At 42.7% G+C, this 19803-nt stretch overlaps 1 protein-coding gene and 1 long non-coding RNA gene across 2 annotated transcripts in view; one reads left to right on the plus strand and one right to left on the minus strand.

Annotated features, from left to right (window-relative positions):
• The window catches only part of LOC106563163 (transmembrane protein 132C), a 188877-nt gene that overhangs the window by 120235 nt on the left and 48839 nt on the right, over nucleotides 1-19803 (minus strand). The window lies entirely within an intron of this gene.
• On the plus strand, nucleotides 9493-18514 carry LOC106563164 (uncharacterized). Its single transcript, XR_006757640.2, has 5 exons — nucleotides 9493-10268; nucleotides 10912-11026; nucleotides 11110-11220; nucleotides 11390-11486; nucleotides 17875-18514. It is a non-coding gene; the product is annotated as an uncharacterized LOC106563164 (long non-coding RNA).

A 19803-nucleotide genomic window follows, 5' to 3' on the forward strand; every position in this document is an offset into this window, starting at 1 on the left:
TTATATTTCTCCAGACCTACCCTCAGCTTTTTACCGAAACAGGGGCGGAGATTATGCTTCGTTATTGTTTCTACTGCTGATTGTCGCTTTAAAGAGTATTCAGACCAGAGCTGCCCACTCTCATTTTGATCTGTGCTGTTACCCATGGATAAGGCTGGGAGGCTGGATAGGAGCCCAGTTACTCTAACCTGCTCTTGTTCTCCATTCTAATGCATGTCTATTTTATTTTATTTTATTCTCTGCCTTGTCAAAGGAAATTGCACTGATGTGTCTAAGCGGCTCTCCCTACGTTTTTCCATCATGACAAATTGCCCTGCTGTTACACAAATTAATCAGTGTCTTTAAATAAAAAATGAAAAAGAGTAAAGAAGAGATACAATAGAACGACATTGAGGGAAATTGTTACAAGGTAAAACGGAATTTAAAAAAAGATTGAAAAATCACTGTACACTGGGAAGAAGCTGGTAGCAGGGAGAATTTCTCAGATAAAAAATAATATATATAACAAAAATCGAGGAGCAGATTGTCCTCGTTGCACCCCTGAAAACCGCAAAGGACTTCTAACGCACGAGAAAGTTCAGACATTACGGTGGATAATGACGTGACAAGCCGCGCTCGGACCAAAGGGAGAGAGGGCGGCACACATCTCCCGACTCGGACCGGCTTCTCCTTTGATCTTATCAGGCAGTTGCAGCTAGCAGTAATAACTGGGCTGTGTTCAGTGTGGAGCTCCTGACGAACCCAGATAAAGGCCAGCTACAGCCGACGCCACTGCCGAGGTGGCTGAGGTGTTAGCTCTCTGTATGGGCTTCCCATATGGCACCCTATTACCTATTGAGTGCGCACATTTTGACCAGGACCCATAAGGCTATGGTCAAAAGTCGTGACCTATGTAGGGAATAGGGTGCCATTTGAGACACATCTCTGTGTTCCTTCTCAACCTGTGTGGAGCTTCACTCTGTAATGACTCCATCCTGAAGACGCACGGGAAGACAATTAGTTCATAAACAAATCGACAGCCCGCATCTATAGGGTTCAGATATTGAACATCAAACTTCAGTTTCAGATGAACGAGGCACAACAGATAATAAGCCCATACGACCGACTCTCTCTCTCTCTCTCTCTCTCTCTCTCTCTCTCTCTCTCTCTCTCTCTCTCTCTCTCTCTCTCTCTCTCTCTCTCTCTCTCTCTCTCTCTCTCTCTCTCTCTCTCTCTCTCTCTCTCTCTCTCTCTCTCTCTCTCTCTCAATTCAGTTTTCAAATTAAGGGGCTTTATTGGCATGGGAAACACATTATTATATTTCCAAAGCAAGTGATATAGATAATAAACAAAAGTGAAATAAACAACAGTAAACATTACACTCACAGAAGTTCCAAAAGAATAAAGACATTTCAAATGTCATATTATGTCTATATACAGTGTCGTAGCAATGTGCAAATAGTTAAAATACAAAAGGGAAAATAAATAAGCATAAATATAGGTTGTATTTACAATGGTGTTTGTGGTCTCTCTCAGGCAGTGCACTTCTCTCGCTGCTTCTCTTTTCTCTCCTCTCTCCTTTTCTCTCCCTCATTTCCACCCACTCTCTCTCTCATCTATCCATCCGACATGCAAACTCCAGCAGCACGGCCAGCAGAAAACAAGCATCAGGGGTAAATTAAGAAAGGGCATGTTTTAAATGAGATTGGTTTGGCTAATATGATTTCTGGGGAGAGGGAGAGAGGAGATGCAATAAAGGAAAGCAATTTAAAGAGTAGACCCACTTTCCCATGCATCAGCACATGAAGCAGCCTCATTAATTCCACAGCAACCTGTGCATCAGTTAGATGAGTATTTACAGATGTGATGAGGGTGTCAGCAGAGACTAGGAGAGAAGCTGATCTCTCTCTGATGGATGTTCACGACAGACACGCCAGGGCTATCAGTGGTCAAACAGCACGTCAACATGCCCGCTCCACGCCTAATGAAATACGGACATTCATTGATATTAATGACTTTCAGAAAGCAGGAAATTAAACATGATAAATATGAATGGCCTGCCGTTAGGACTAGTGAGATTGATGTACTGGTGTGTATAAATCATTTGGAAAAGCTATGTATATCATTGATATACAGTAGCCTACGTCTGACACATTGCATACACACACACACACACACACACACACACACACACACAAACAGAGAGAGACAGAGCTGCATGTACCATTATCAGCTCCGGGCACAGATTACCCCAGCTCCCACAAATGGCTTTTAATTGGTGGAAAAGACTGAGCCAGGGTATAACACAGAGTATGAGTTCACAATAATATACAAAAACAGGAAACATAAGAGCGGGAGGAAAGTGGCCTGAAATTTCCATTGAAAGGTTGCTGGACCGAATTCCCCGAGCTGAAGGTAAAAATCTGTCGTTCTGCCCCTGAACAAGGCAGTTGTTTGTAAATAAGAATTTGTTCTTAACTGACTTGCCTAGTTAAACAAAGGTTAAATAAAAAATATAAAAAATCTGTCGCCCAGCAATTTCAGCTGACAATAACACCTAATTTCATTATATTGAAACATGACATTTCCATTATAACATTTATAGGATACTGCAAATAATAATACATTTCTACCAAATGATTAGACACTGTCACATAAAAAGACAGCACACGTTTGGTTCCCATGGTAATGACTGGAGAGAAGAGTTGGCTGAGACAAAGAATTGGCAGTAGAGAGGGGGGAGGGCCAGAGAGCAAAGTGGTGATGGGCCCAGTTGAGAATTGAAATGGAAGCTTGTATAAAGATCTTGGTGGTGAGGGCTGGGCAGAGAGGACGGCTTGATGTAAAGGCAGTCTGAGTGGAATGGAAAGCTTGCTGGCTCCCTGCACCGGACCAGCCTGATTGGATAAGACAGGACCTGTCTGAGGTTAGACAATGTGAAGGCGGGTCCTTCTAACTGTACTCCACCACACACAACAACATATACATTACAAGTGGGTTGTTTGCCCATGGTAGAAGTGGTCAGAAAGTTTTTGGACCTGAATGCCATATAGGAGATAGAGATGCATTTTGTATATCCCACCCTACCCTGAGTCATCCATGTCTTCATCACTGAAAAATATAAATGGTTGAGTTTGATATCATTTGAAAGCTCACAAACAGGGTTGTGATTTTGTTTTAGAATCTCTTGAAAAAAATGTTTTTTTAATAAAACCGATGTCATGTTTGAACCTTTAATGTCAATTATCAAAAAATGCGTAAACTCTGATTTTTTTCATCTTCATATAGAGTATGTTGAAGCTTAGACCCTATGTTACATCATCTTAGCTGTTTGTGTTGAGATAACATGCTTTTAAATACAGGGTGGGTGTCATGTTTTAGCTGATAAATGCACACACCTTTGTGTCTATATAATAGAGCTAGCATACTGGGGGAGTGAGCCCTGGGACAAAGCTAACCTTTTGGGAAGATAAATGAAAGTTAGAACCCTCCTACTGATATCAGGCAGTACAAAGACGCTATGCACCTTCTTAAGCTTCATACGTCACACACTGGACCTATCAAAGACAAAGTAACCACAAAAGAGCACATGTGACCCTGCCTCGGAGATTCATTAACATCAGCGTAAAACCTCCAGAGATCACCTCCAGTGGAATTACCGTAATGATCAACACGTGAGATCTTAGCAATGGTGATTCTTCTGTCACGTCTGCTCCCGCTCTTCCCTCCCCCTGGCGCTTGAGGGCGCCAGGATGCCCTGCATCACGCACTCCTGCCATCCATCACGCACACCTGCCTTCCCTCGTCACGCGCATCAGCGTTATTGGACTCACCTGGACTCACTTATCACCTGTTCATTTCCTCCCCTATATTTGTCAGTTCCCCAGCTCAGTTCCCCGCTGCTGCATTGTATTGTTTTTGTCTTTAGTATTAGTTTGCTGACGCTGTTCCTGTCTTGTTCTATGTCCATCTTTATTAAATGTTTTACTCCCCAAACCTACTTAGTTTCTCAAGCGTCATCTCATGTGACAGAATGCAGCAGCCAACATACGAAGCATTGGGGAGTACTGGCGTTCCGGTTGGTATGGTGGCATTGGCTCTGTGTCGCCACCGATGGAACCGGGGGTGCCTAGCCAGCCCATCAGGCTTTCACGCCCTGGCTGGCTCGAGAGGTTTCCTTGCCTCGGTTGTCTCAGCGGCTTCCCATCCCACGTCACTCTCCACCATCCCACGTCACGGGCTCCCTCTCTGCAGCGGGATAGACAAGCATCTTGCCTCAGCCGGAATGTCAGGCTCCCATGCCTCAGCCGGCTCGCCAGGCTCTCACGCTCCTGCCAGTTCGTCGGGCTTTCAAGCCTCAACCGGCTTGCCCAGCACCCATGTCTCGGCCGGTTGGCCCAGGTAGGACGACGGGTGGCGCCCCAAGGGGGGGTGGGGTGGGGGGGGGGGGGGGGGGTACTGTCACGTCTGCTCCCGCTCTTCCCCCCTCTGGCGCTTAAGGGGACAGATTTCCCTGCATCACGCACTCCTGCCATCCATCACGCACACCTGCCTTCCCTCGTCATGCGCATCAGCATTATTGAACTCACCTGGACTCACTTATCACCTGTTCATTTCCTCCCCTATATTTGTCAGGTCCCCAGCTCAGTTCCCCGCTGCTGCATTGTATTGTTTTTGTCTTTAGTATTAGTTTGCTGACGCTGTTCCTGTCTCGTTTCATGTCCATCTTTATTAAATGTTTTACTCCCTGTACCTGCTTCGTTTCTCAAGCGTCATCTCATGTGACATCTTCAGCCTAATTTGAACTACAACAGATACTACCTCAGCGGATTCAACTCAACTTACTCCACAATAATAAATTGATTCAATATTTGATTAATGAAATAACATAACAAACAGGAGGAGCAACACCTTTTCTTCATTTAAGACATGGGCACTCTTGTCAAGTTGCTGCATACCCTCCATTTCCCCCATCCATCCAGTAATTGATACAGATTGGGCTAACAGTCTCACATGGAGTCAGACCAATACAGCAGCACCTGTCTTATGCAGCTCATCAATACTTTAGTGATTTTGTCTCTGCGTGAACACTGTCTCTGTGAACCAGCGGGTAGCAGAAGGGCTGTTAAACACAGCCAAGACTTAGTGTTCTCAGCAGGTGAGGATGTACTTGCTCCCCATGTCCCAGATACTCAAAAAGCCACAACGATGCTGCAGTCAGTCAAGCCTCTGAGTCAGACAGCCAATAAAGCTCCGTCAACAGAATTCATTCAGTCACTTATCATTCGTTCAGTATGTCAGGGTGACATCTGGGGAGCGTGTACTGTGCAGGGCTAAGTCAATTGTAAGATATGATGAGGATTAGGACTAACGATGGGGAGCTGCTAGTCTGCTGCTCCTCTGACTTCCTTCCCTTTATGTGTCAATAGTCACTGTGACATTGGAACATGGGAAGTGTGTGTTAATGGCTAGAGAGAGCCCTCTTCCACCAGGGGTTCCAGACCTCAACCCACTGACATGTTATCTGGTTCATGCTTAGTAAAACCACTTACACTCCATTTACTGGAAGATACACTGTGATGAAGACCCTCTGCTAAACCACTGGATGGAATGAATTGTCATGGGGGTTTGTCCATCAAATTGACCAGTCTATCTTTAAATGTTTACTCTTTTATGGAATGTGACTTACAATATGTATTAGCTTTTTTATTCTTTCATTCCAGTCTCTATAGCGGTCATGCTTAAACTATGCTCTCTATCATATAATGTCACATAAGCTTATTACATAAAACAAAAAAAAGGCTTCTGTTTCAATTCATGTAAGACTAAGCTAAGAATAGACAGCTCACAGTGGTTGATGTCAGTAGCTCACAGTGGTTGATGTCAGTAGCTCACAGTAGTTGATGTCAGTAGCTCACAGTGGTTGATGTCAGACACTCACAGTGGTTGATGTCAGTAGCTCACAGTGGTTGATGTCAGTAGCTCACAGTAGTTGATGTCAGTAGCTCACAGTGGTTGATGTCAGTAGCTCACAGTGGTTGATGTTAGACGCTCACAGTGGTTGATGTCAGACACTCACAGTGGTTGATGTCAATAGCTCACAGTAGTTGATGTCAATAGCTCACAGTAGTTGATGTCAGTAGGTCACAGTGGTTGATGTCAGTAGGTCACAGTGGTTGATGTCAGTAGCTCACAGTGGTTGATGTCAGTAGGTCACAGTGGTTGATGTCAGTAGCTCACAGTGGTTGATGTCAGTAGCTCACAGTGGTTGATGTCAGTGGTTGATGTCAGTAGCTCCCAGTGGTTGATGTCAGTAGCTCCCAGTGGTTGATGTCAGTAGCTCCCAGTGGTTGATGTCAGTAGCTCCCAGTGGTTGATGTCAGTAGGTCACAGTGGTTGGTGTCAGTAGCTCACAGTGGTTGATGTCAGTAGCTCACAGTGGTTGATGTCAGTGCCTGTATGAGGATATATCCTATAGGAGGCCACTGTTGATTCTTATGAAGGTTCCGTACTGTAAACTGTGGTCCGTAATTTCATAGGATCTTTATAACCTGTTTGACATTAACCTTTTTATGCAAGTAAAGTACATGATAAAACATGTAATGACAGGCCTGATGGAAACAGACATTTTTTGGAGTAAACTTTCCAAATGTCGACAAAACCAAATATGCCAGACAAGGAGGGATTATGCAAGAAATGTCGGTGGAAACGCTTTTATGTGCAAATATTGATTTAATAACCATTATATCAAAGTAAACATGGCAGTCACGCGATGACGTGTGTGTTCTTCCCACTACAACTCGTCAGGAAAGCATGCAGTTTATTAGGATACAGTTGAAATAAGTTATGATGAACATCACAGCTTGATGCTCCTTTCCAATAAATATTGAGGGTCTTATTCTGATGACATGCTGATCGATGCTTCACTGCCGTTTGACAAATAATTCTAATCTTGCACTTTTGTCAATAATAATCTCATCATGTAGACTAGCCCAGAAAGTATCTGCTAGCTGTTGGCTAAGGTGCACATGCAATAACAGAGTGGGAATATTTGCTATATAACGCAACAAGGCACAGCCTTTTATCCGCAACAAGTCAATTTGATGGAAACACATAGTTGGAAAATGTGCATATTGTTTTAATGCGGATTTTAGAATAGTAGCATGAAAATCAGTCACCAATTGAAAGGAAACCTATCTTGTGACTGACAAGTGAGTGTCACCTGGACTCAGTAGTCCAGGTGACAGTAGTCAACGGACTCAGTAGTCACGGATTCCCGGTCACGGCCGGCTGTGACACAGCCTGGGATCAAATCAGAGGCTGTAGTGGAGCCTCAGCACTGCGATGCAGTGACTTAGACCGCAACTCAGTCGGGAGGCTTGTAGCTTTCTTTTCTGTTGCAAGACGTTTTTCTATGACATGAACTAATAAATGGTAAACGCGTTTGGTGCTGCTGCTTTGAAAGTGCTTGTAACGATGTACGCTGAGAGTCGGAAAGCAAGTCAGGGAGTGAATACATTTAATTAACCTGTTAGGGCTAGGGGTCAGTATTGACACAGCCGGATAAAAAAGTACCCGATTTAATCTGGTTACTACTCCTGCCCAGTAACTACAATATGCATATAATTATTGGCTTTGGATAGAAAACACCCTAAAGTTTCTAAAACTGTTTGAATGGTGTCTGTGAGTATAACAGAACTCATATGGCAGGCCAAAACCTGAGAAGATTCCATGCAGGAAGTGGCCTGTCTGAGAAGTTGTTTTTCATCTTGGCTCTTTTTATTGAAGACTGAGGATCTTTGCAATAACGTGACACTTCCTATGGCTCCCATAGGCTCTCAGAGCCCGGGAAAAAGCTGAACGATATCGAGGCAGGCTCTGGCTGAAACACTTTATCGCTTTTGGCAAGTGGCCGCTCAGAGTACTATGGGCTTAGGCGCGTGCCCGAGTCGACCGAATGCTTTCTTTTCTTTTGTCTGTTTACCTAAACGCAGATTCCCGGTCGGAATATTATCGCTTTTTTATGAGAAAAATTGCATAAAAATTGATTTTAAACAGCGGTTGACATGCTTCGAAGTACGGTAATGGAATATTTAGATTTTTTTTGTCACGAATTGCGCCATGCTCATCACCCTTATTTACCCTTTCGGATAGTGTCTTGAACGCACGAACAAAACGCCGCTGTTTGGATATAACGATGGATTATTTTGAACCAAACCAACATTTGTTATTGAAGTAGAAGTCCTGGGAGTGCATTCTGATGAAGACAGCAAAGGTAATAACATTTTTCTTATAGTAAATCTGACTTTGATGAGTGCTAAACTTGCTGGGTGTCTAAATAGCTAGCCCTGTGATGCCGGGCTATCTACTGAGAATATTGCAAAATGTGCTTTCACCGAAAAGCTATTTTAAAATCGGACATATCGAGTGCATAGAGGAGTTCTGTATCTATAATTCCTAAAATAATTGTTATGCTTTTTGTGAACGTTTATCGTGAGTAATTTAGTAAATTCACCGGCAGTGTTCGGTGGGAATGCTAGTCACATGCTAGTCACATGCTAATGTAAAAAGCTGTTTTTTGATATAAATATGAACTTGATTGAACAAAACATGCATGTATTGTATAACATAATGTCCTAGGGTTGTCATCTGATGAAGATCATCAAAGGTTAGTGCTACATTTAGCTGTGGTTTGGGTTTATGTGACATTATATGCTAGCTTGAAAAATGGGTGTCTGATTATTTCTGGCTGGGTACTCTGCTGACATAATCTAATGTTTTGCTTTCATTGTAAAGCCTTTTTGAAATCGGACAGTGTGGTTAGATTAACGAGAGTCTTATCTTTAAAATGGTGGAAAATAGTCATATTTTTGAAAAATTGAAGTAATAGCATTTCTAAGGTATTTGAATAACGCGCCACAGGATTCAACTGGCTGTTGAGTAGGTGGGACGCAAGCGTCCCACCTAGCCCATAGAGGTTAATAAATAAATTAACAAAACAAGATACACAAACAGCACACCGACATGAAACAGGAACAATGACGACTAGGGAAGAAAGCAAGGGAGTGACATATAAAGGGCAGGTAATCAAGGAGGTGATGGAGTCCAGGATAGTGTCTTTATGCGCTTAAAAGGTGTGCGCCCTAACGAGCAGCCTGGTGACCTAGAAGCCAGAGAGGGAGCACACGTGACAGTGGTGTGGCGGCACCAAACAAGATTGAAAAGTACTGGGGCAAATTCTGTCCCGCCACACGTTTTCTGACAGCTCTGTCAATTATTCTAAAAAGCTAGATACACCCATTTTAAATTACCAGAAGGAAAATGTTTCAAATTACATGACACTAACAGCTGAATCCCATTACCGCACAGCAAGAAACGTTGAGATATTTTCACAACCCAATAAATTTATGGCTGTAGGGTCATTTTGTTGGATTATTTTCCAAATGCTGGGTTGTTTTCGTAGTGACAACGGGTTGGGTACAAGGTACATTTGTAATAAAAACCCAACGAACAGACGCTGGGTGACATCAAATCTGTGCAAAACCCATTGGCACTTGTTGTGCCACTAGACAGCGAAAACAGGTATGTTAACCTTTATCTGTTGTAATTTAAATGAGCACATTTTTTGTTAGACACCTCAATTGTTATTTCATATAATTTTGGTGACTTCACAGCAATTGCTATACAGCTAGCCAAATCAATACAACATTTAGCAAGATAGCATGCTTAGCTAACATTAAATAAAAAATCTCCCTACTTTATATCTCATAGCTGCACTCTTGTCACAATTTCTTAATGAAATTGGCCTATGTTGTCTCTATAACCTGTTATTGTTTTATTGTTACAGCCACTGACTGTGTGCAGGACAACAGAGTGGAAAATTGTCACGTCGTGACCATAGAAAGCTTTTATTTCTATGGTGGAGTAGGTCAGGGCGTGACTGGGGGGTTAGTCTAGTTTATTATTTATATGTGGTGTTCTAGGTTTGTTTTTCTATGTTGGTGATTGTGTATGATTCCCAATTAGAGGCAGCTGGTAATCATTGTCTCTAATTGGGGATCATACTTAAGTAGCATGTTTTCCACCTGTGGGTGATGGGATATTGTATTTTGAGTAAGTGTATGTAGCACCTCTATAGTCACGTTTCATTTATTCTATATTGTTTTTGTATTTTGCTTAGTTTCACTTTATAATAAATATGTGGAACGCTGCTCACGCTGCGGCTTGGTCTGATCATTCCAACGAACGTGACAAAAATCTGTTCCCGATTTAAAATAATTACTGCCAAGGTGAGTCTAGCTCAGAAACCAGCTAGCTAGCTATACTGTGCAAAAATATAAACACAACATGTAAATTGTTGGTCCCATGTTTCTGGAGCTGAAATAAAAGATCCCAGAAATGTTCCATCCGAATGTTGAATGTTAATTTCTCTACCATAAGCTGCCTCCGACATCGTTTTAGAGAATTTGGTAGTACGTCCAACCGGCCTCACAACCGCACACCACGTGTAACCACGCCAGCCCAGGACCTCCACATCCAGCTTCTTCACCTGTGGGATCGTCTGAGACCAGCCACCTGGACAGCTGATGAAACTGAAGAGTATTTCTGTCTGTAATAAAGCCCTTTTGTGGGGAAAAACTCATTCTGATTGTCTGGGCCTGGCTACCCAGTGGGCTCATGACTGCGCCCCTGCCCAGTCATGTGAAATCCATAGATTAGGGCCTAATTCATTTTTTTTCAATTGGCTGATTTCCTTATAGGAACTGGTACTCAGTATGTTGCTTTTATATTTTTGTTCAGTATAGGTCTATAGGTTTTAAAATGTATTAATTGCACTCCATTGGTTGTTATTGCATTGAAATGTATTAATTGCTTTGGTTTTTATTGCATTGGTTCTTTTGTTGCCTTGACTCTTTCTTACATCTGATAAAGCTCTTCAGGTAGCCAAGGAGGGTACTGAGTGCTTGAGATTTCCTCCTATAACTCATCCCATTCCTCAACAACTTCATCACCAGACTGCTGTACTGACTGCTGACATTGCTGACAGGTTAGGACAGACAGAGACCTTTCAGCTCTCTCTCTTCACTCTTAGCTAATGTTTAAAAATCTTTTTTTTTTTTTCAAATACAGCGGTGACCTGTGACTATGAGTGATGGAGTGTCATCGGCCGTGAGTCGTTGTCTTCCATAGGGGGAGAAAGGGGCAAGTGACCTCGCAGGGGATGGTGAAACCCTTCTAATGGTAAGATGCTGTGAAGAATATACTAGGCCTATCATAATTATGCGTTTGACATCATACTTTATTCATTCCTTATGGAAATTGACATATTGTACAAATGTCCTGATCCAATATGTTTTCCTGATCACATCCATCATTTGAGATTTGTTTGAAATGTTGGTTTCCCCTATAGACCCATTTGGCGATGTGGCCCTGAAGGTGATTCCTGGCACACTGCCTAAATCATCATACAGAATGGATGGGGAAATGATACGACCCTAAAACAACCTGTAAGTATACAGGCATTACTGTAATATGAACAGTTCTACAATGCAGTTCACCTGTACTGTAAGTGCAGCAGAGAAATGCCCTCATCCAGATGACAAAGACATTTCTAACAGACCTGCTAAACCTTCTTTGTTTTTACTTGTAATGTTGGAACCAACAAGCAGTTGCCTACCTCCAGCAGGCAGAGCCAATAAACATTTGTCCACCAGCTCAGGGACAAGCTACACTGCTCACAGCCCTGTGTAATGTTCAATGTAATTTTATTTACTGGACACTTGCTGGACCTTTTGAAACAGTGTATTTGTCTTGTTCTAACTTTTTTTTTTACTTCCCATGAGTTAGGGATAGGGAGGGTGATGAGTGGGAGTGGGGTATCAATGGTAATGTGTTTAAAATGTAAACTTATTAAATACAACTATCGAATATTAATAATCACATTGAAATTCCATGACAAATCAGTTATATTATCATTCCTAATCTAAATATATATTTTTTAATGAATGATAAATAACAAAATAAACTAATTAATATAATAATATAGATTGGTTATTAAAAACATCAATTGGGTTAAAGTTAACCCAACTCAATCATCAAGTTTGCTGACAACACAACAGTGGTAGAGTCCTGGAGAAGTGGTGCCAGGAAAAGAACCTCTCCTTCAACAAAACAAAGGAGCTGATCCTGGACTACAGGAGACAGAAGAGAGAGCACGCTGACTATCGTCATTGACGGGGCCGCAGTGGATATGGTCACTTAAGGCCTGATATGGTCTCTCCACACTGACACCGTGGGGGAAGAAGGCATGTCAGAAATTCGACCTCCTCCCCTAAGACCCTCACAAACTTCTACAGATGCACCATTGAGAGCATTCTGTTGGGATGCATAACCTCACCACCCTCAACCGCATGACTCTCCAGATGGTGGTGTGGTGGGACGTTGCCTGCCCTCCAGGACATTTACACCACTCGGTATCAAGGGAAGGCCAAAGAGATAATTATTAAGGACCTCAGTTACTCGAGCCACGGACTGTTCACTTGGCTACCGTCTGAAAGACAGACAGTACAGGTGCATCAGAGTTGGGACCAAGAGACTGAAAGACAGCATCTGTTGAACCGCAATCACTAGCAGTCTACCAGGTTATGCACACTCACTCACACAAAACACACACACACCATGTACTTACAAACACATGCACATACATACATACACACAGTCTTGTACAACACACAATTCAGTCCCAATTCAGTAGATTTACCCTAACCAGAAAACCTAACCTGAACCCTAACCCTAAATCTAACCCTAGCTCCTAACCCTAAAACTAACCCTAGCTCCTAACACTAATTCTAACCTTAACCCTAAACCCCCTAGGAATAGCATTTGACCTTGTGGGGACCAACAAAATGTTCCCAGTTGGTCAAATTTTTGTTTATTTACTAATCTTGTGGGGACTTCTGGTTCCCACAAGTATAGTTAAACACATCCACACACACTCATTTTATATACTTTATTTTATAAACCAATCAAATTTACATTAAAAAGGAATCAAACATTTCAAAGGTACCTGTATGCATGGCACTCAAGGATACCGAAAGCATCTCCTTCTCCAAACAGCTAGGCTGCCCACGACAGCTGAAACAGAGCAGTACCTAGCCAACTGCTTTGCCCTAGTTTTTGTCAGGCTCGCAATCTGGAGGCCACGCACTGCAAGCCTGTGTACGTGGCTGAGACTGCCAAATATCAGCGCCACCAGCTTGCACCTACACCCGAGGCTGTCCAAGCATGCCACGAGGGGCTGGCACTTAAGCAAACACACACACACAGCCAACGCTGCTGTCCCATGTATTAGAGTAGGTATTCCCAAACTGGGGTGTACGCGCAATGCCGTCGGGGGTATGCCAAATAGAAATGTGATTCACATTGAAAAAAACGAATAAAATAGAGACACATACCAGCTCTACTGGTACTGTAGTACTGCTACTACCAGCAGTACTACACCTGCACCTGTCGACGACACAAGTTGTTCTGCTTCCACGAGCATATCCAATGATTGCATCAGTAATTCTACATTTGTTGTTAGCCCAGCTAGCATGGACACTGACAGTTGTGAATTTGATGCAGCCAAAGAGCTACTGCCCCCTTACCCGGGAAAGCACCGAACAGACAGGGACGTTGGACCATCGAAGAGGTGCAAATATGATGAGAACTACATTGATTTGGGGTTCACTTATTTGGGAGTAGTGTCTTTCACAGTGTGTTATATGTGCAAAAGTACTATCTCACAACTCAATGAAACCTTCCCTTTTGTGCAGACATTTAGAAACAAAACATGGCAATTTGAAAAATAAGCCACAAGAGTTTTTTGAGTGGGAATTCAGACGAATTTCGAGTAGTAAGACATGTATAAAACCAACAGACACTATTAATAAAAAGTGGCTAGAAGCGTCTTATATGGTGAGCTACCGAGTGGCTAGGACAGGCAAGCCCCATGCTATTGTGAAGGACTTAATTACTCCTGCTGCCGTGGATATGGCTGGGACAATGCTGGGGGAAAAGGCCCAAACAACAATACAGACAATGCCTTCAAAAAACAACACTGTTTCACGACGCATCAATGACATGGTAGGAGATGTTTCGAAACAATTACTGCTTCGCATACAGTACAAGCCACTGAATTCTATGCGTTACAGCTGGATGAGTCAACAGACGTGGCGGACCCAGCTCCTGCTATATGTCCATTGCGTTTATGGGGGGACAATTAAGGAAGACATCCTCTTCTGCAAACCAATGGAAACCAGGACAACAGGAGAGGATATTTTTAAGGTACTGGACAGCTTTGTGACATCAAATGGACTTTGGTGGTCAAGATGTGTTGGTATCTGTACTGATGGCGCAAAAGCCATGACAGGGAGACATAGTGGAGTGGTGACGCGGGTGTAAGCAGTTGTTCCCGACGCCACTGGGTTACACTGCAGCATCCACCGAGAGGCTCTTGCTGCCTGAATGCCTGACAGCTTGAAAGACGTTTAGGACACTACAGTGAAAATGGTTAACTTTGTTAAAGTAAGCCCCTGAACTCTCGTGTATTTTCTGCACTGTGCAATGAGATGGGCAGCGACCATGTAACGCTTTTACAACATACAGAAGTGCGCTGGTTATCAAGGGGCGAAGTATTGACACGTGTTTTGGAATTGAGAGACGAGCTTAAAGTTTTCTTTGCTGACCATAATTTTCACTTGTCTGACCGCTTGCATGATAACAAGTTTCATTCACGACTGGCCTATCTGGGTGATGTTTTTCCTCGCCTGAATGATCTGAATCTAGGATTACAGGGACTCTCCGCAACTATATTCAATGTGCGGGACACAATTGAGGCTTTAAGAAGTTTAAGAAGTTGGAGCTGTTCTCTGTCTGCATTAACAAGGACAACACACAAGCCTTTCCATCATTGTATGATTTTTGTGTGCAAATTAACTCAAGCTTACGGACAATGTCAAATGTGAGATAGCGAAGCACCTGAGTGAGTTGGGTGAGCAATTACGCAGGTACTTTCCCGAAACGGATGACACAAACAACTGGATTTGTTATCCCTTTCATGCCCTTCCTCCAGTCCACTTACCGATATCTGAACAAGAGAGCCTCATCGAAATTGAAACAAATGGTTTTGTGAAAAGTGAATTTAATCAGAAGCCACTGCCAGATTTCTGGATTGGGCTGCGCTCAGAGTATCCTGCCTTGGCAAATCGTGCCGTTAAGACACTGATGCCCTTTGCAATCACGGACCTATGTGAGAGTGGATTCTCGGCTCTCACTAGCATGAAAACTAAATACAGGCACAGACTGTGTGTGGAAAATGATTTAAGACCGAGACTCTCCAATACAACCCAGCATTGCAGAGTTATGTGCATCCTTTCAAGCACACCCCTCTCATTAACCTGTGGTGAGTTATTCACCATTTTTGATGAACAAATAAAGTTTTATATGTAAGATGGTTAAATAAAGAGCAAAATAATTGATTATTATTATTTGTGCCCTGGTCCTATAATAGCTCTTTGTCACTTCCCACGAGCCGGGTTGTGACAAAAACTCACACTCATTCTTATGTTAAAATAAATGTATCGTATAGTGTGTGTGTGGCAGGCTTACAACCTGGTGCTAGAGGGGTACGCAACTGGAGGTTGAATGTTTGAAGGGGTACGGAACTATAAAAGTTTGGGAACCACTGCTCTAGTACATCTACTGATGTACATATCATTATTAGTATATCTTGTGTAAATTCATCCGGTGTACATACGTGTAGATTGCGTTATATACAGTGCTATTTGGGTTATTCATTTGATTCATTCCGACATTTCTTGATATCTTGTATTTTCTTATGTATTATTTGTGTACTTGTTTGACATTCTACTGCATCGTTAGGAGCTAGTAACACAAGCATTCCGCTGCACACGCTATAACGTCTGCTAAACTGGGTACGCGACCAGTAAACTGATTTGATATAATTACATAACCCAATGCGGGGTTAAAAAAAATCTACTCAATGCGTTGGGTTAAAATAGATTCTATAATGACCCATGGTTGGTTTACCGGTACCCATTTGTTTTTAGTGAGCAGCTAAACATCCTCTCCTGTTTCTGGCTCTAGCAAATGCCCTCCCTTCCTTCCCTCCTCCCTACCCCTCCCCTCTGCAGCTCTCCACAGCACTGAATAACCCCATTACCTGTGGGCAAAACTGAATTAGAGAATAACCAATGACAGCCGAGCGCAGCCGCCTCTGTTCAGATAAATAAATAAGGTGAAACGGTGTGTGTGCTGTCTTGTCCAGAGTCAATTAAATCCTAAGAGCTGTAGCCTAGCCGCCTACCTAGTAGAGGGAGTGTGGAGGAGTAGACACGGCCAGATGTGAGGATAAGGGGAGCTAATTTAATTAATGAGTTGGATGCTGTTCTTTTCATTATCAAGCCTAGTTAAACATACTGGGGCATGACAACACGGAAAATGGGAAAGGAGATTAACACTGTCAGATTCACAGTCCTCACCAGAATAAGCTAATCTCCAGCCAAGCGTAGTGCGTTCTACTGCCTCTCTCTTTTTCCTCTCTCTGACTCTCCATCTGTCTCTGTTTCTTTCTCTCTCTCACCCACTCCCTCCCTCTCAGCGTCAGATTTCCTTCATTCAAACCTATTTCTACTTCCTTTCTCTCTTCTCTGCCACTCTCTCCCTGTCATTTTTCCCTTTCTCATGTCTCTCTATTCTATCTTCCTTAGTCCCTCTCCATCCCACTCACCTTCAACCAATCTCTCTCACCTCCCTCTCTCCTGCCTCTTTCTTCATTCCCTCTCTATATGCTGAAACAATGAGCCGTAAGCAACATTGATCTGAGAGAGAAAGTGATATGAGTTTGCTCTGAACCCAAATCAACTGAGCTATTCCAAGCCAAAACTAGGCCAACCAAGATATACTAGTGATATTAAGCTTAACAGACCAGCTTTACCTGGCTATGTCTATGTTCTAACTAGTGTGTAGTGCCATGGTGCCTGAATACGACGTTGAACAAATCCTCATTCCACTGATCACCTGAGAAAATCAATATCTGCTCTGCACTAAATATGGTTAGTATATCTAGGAGATGGAGGGTTGTGAGGTCTACTGTTGAGGGGAGGATGATCAAGTTGAGTACTACTTAGTATTTTAACTTTGAGTGGATGGATGGTATTGAGTGATCCTTAATGGAGGAGATGCTGAGTGTCACCAATTTCCACCACTCCCCCCCTACAATCACCTTGATTTACCCAAGGGACTGCATCATACTATTGCCCCGTACTCTGCTGTAAGCCTATGACACACATAGGCCTACTATCCCCCAGGAGGTTGGTGGCACCTTAATTGGGGAGGACGGGCTCGTGGTAATGGCTGGAGCGGAATAGGTGGAATGGTATCAAATGCATCAAACACATGCTTTTCATGTGTTTGATGTCATTCCATTTACTCCGTTCCAGCTATTATTATGAGCCGTCCTCCCCTGAGCAGCCTCCACTAGGCGACACACCTTGCTCCTTTCTGCAGGTTTGCTTGAAAAGTATTGCACTAAAAGCAAGGGAAACATGTAGATGACTATAATGATTACATGCGTGTGTAGAAGGGCAGGGGGGGGGGTTGGTCAAAAGTGAAGAAGGAGAGAGGAGGGGAGAAGTGAGAGGAGAGAGGGGTTTCTTTGATTGCCTGAAGCCCATCTCTCCCTCCCCCTTCATCCAGCCAGAGAAGACAGAGACACTTAATGCAGAGAAAGGAGCGACAGATGCCTCATCTCAATGTTCTCTTATCTAGCCCTCTCTCACGCCACTTCTTTCTTTTCATTTCTTCTTTTACCCCTGCCTTTATTAAACTCTAAAGCAGGCTGAAGACTGACAGAGAAAGATCACTTCAAATGAGAAGAGGCTCAAACTCGGAGCTGTCCACGGCTTCACAGCCTCACTGCAGATCAAGAGTAGTCGTACAGGCTGGAGCTTGGAGCTTGAAGGCCAAGGCAGGAGACAACTCACTGCACAGCCAATGGCAGACGGATGGACCAACAAGTTTACTGAGCTCTGCTGTCTCTTACTGGGAAGCCTGAACTTTAACTTTGTATGGGGTCGAAGAAATAAACTGTGATTTTGGAATGGCACATACTGTACATTAGCCTTGTGACTCACTTGTGGCTGCGGAAGACTTATGAAAACACAATCACTGACAAGCGGAAAAGTACTGTACAAGGTGGTGGAGAAAGGAATGTGCATTTAGTGGTGTAAAATGAAACAGTAATAGAAAAGGAAATCATAGTAGCTCACTAAAATGAATCACAGGCGCGGCTGGTAGCCCAGTTGTTAGAGTGTTGGACTTGTAACCGAAAGGTTACAACATCGAATCCCCGAGCTGACAAGGTAAAAATCTGTCGTTCTGTCTGTTCTGTTCCTAGGCCGTCATTGAAAATAAGAATTTGTTCTTAACTGACTTGCCTTGTCAAATAAAGGTCAAATAAAAATTTTAAAAATCACAGGAATAGAATATCAAATGCAACTGTGTCAAATGTCAGCGGGTTTAAAAAGTACAGCGGGGTGGATGAACAAAGACAGGAGCCCATTGGAGCAAAACACGTGAAGGAACCCAGACATTCTGCATGCTTCAGAGAGAGCTGACAACAATGAAAATGCTAGCATTGTTCGAAGGGCTCCTATTTCATCAGCTATTCAATTAAATGTAGCATGTAAATGTTTCCCCCATGTGGGGTTCTCAAAGTCAAGTGAATGGCTCTTGCTGCGTCCAACTTCAGTGCTGCATCTCACATGACTTCCCATGTTGCCAGATTTGGATGGGCACTTCAAATTAGCTCATAATAAATCTATATATTTATACTGTAAACATGTATATCCTATATAAATTCGCTTTTACTCTACATTTTATCCACCCTTTACCCATTTTGTTTATAATGTATCTGAACTTTGTGTAAATTCCTGTCTGTGATCTGTCTCTAAATCAGTAAGTACAATTCTGAGTACGCATGAACACACTTGGCGAATAAAGGTGATTCTGATTCTGACAAGAAACTACAATTAACAGTGAAAAAAATGAGAAAATATTCTCCATAGAAACAGAGCGCAAATAAATGAACGACAAGGAAGCATCTGCTCTTGTAAACATGAAAAGACGTTATAGAAAAAATATCCTTGAAAACTTCCAGATACATTTTTGTTCCCCAAATATACTCTTTCTGTCTGTAGTAATTAATGACTTTGCATAACAATCACTGATATCGAGAGATTAAAATAAATGGAAACTAGAAAAAATGACAAGGAGGTGACTGAGAGAACATAGAATGTTGGTGAAAAACAGTAAAATAAATAGTGTGTGGGGGGTAAAAAGGGTGAAAATATGAAATGAGGTAAATAAGAGGATGACAGTAAGGTTTTGGACAGTGCAACACAGCTCAGTGACACTCCCCTACAGTGTAACCAAATCAACGCCTTAGCCATGGGATGAGGGATACTAGCTGAATCTTTACGTTAGAAAAACATCTTAAGTCTTGTAACCAACATGCAACATTCTGATGCTCATTGGAGTCAGATTTAGGATAATTGTACAAAACAACACACATTTTAAAATGTGTGTCAACGTGGTGTTTTTCTCTTAGAATCAACAAATCATATTAATGCAACTGTACATCAAGGGACTCAAAACTTCCCCTTTTATCAGGCGCTTACTTGGTTTTAGAGACCACAGCCCAGCAAATCCCCTAAAGGAATGACGTAATAGCATATGCTGACAGAGGCTGGAGCCCTATGGACA

This window comes from Salmo salar, chromosome 11 (genome assembly GCF_965601325.2).
Source record: "Salmo salar chromosome 11, fSalSal1, whole genome shotgun sequence".
NCBI lineage: Eukaryota > Metazoa > Chordata > Actinopteri > Salmoniformes > Salmonidae > Salmo > Salmo salar.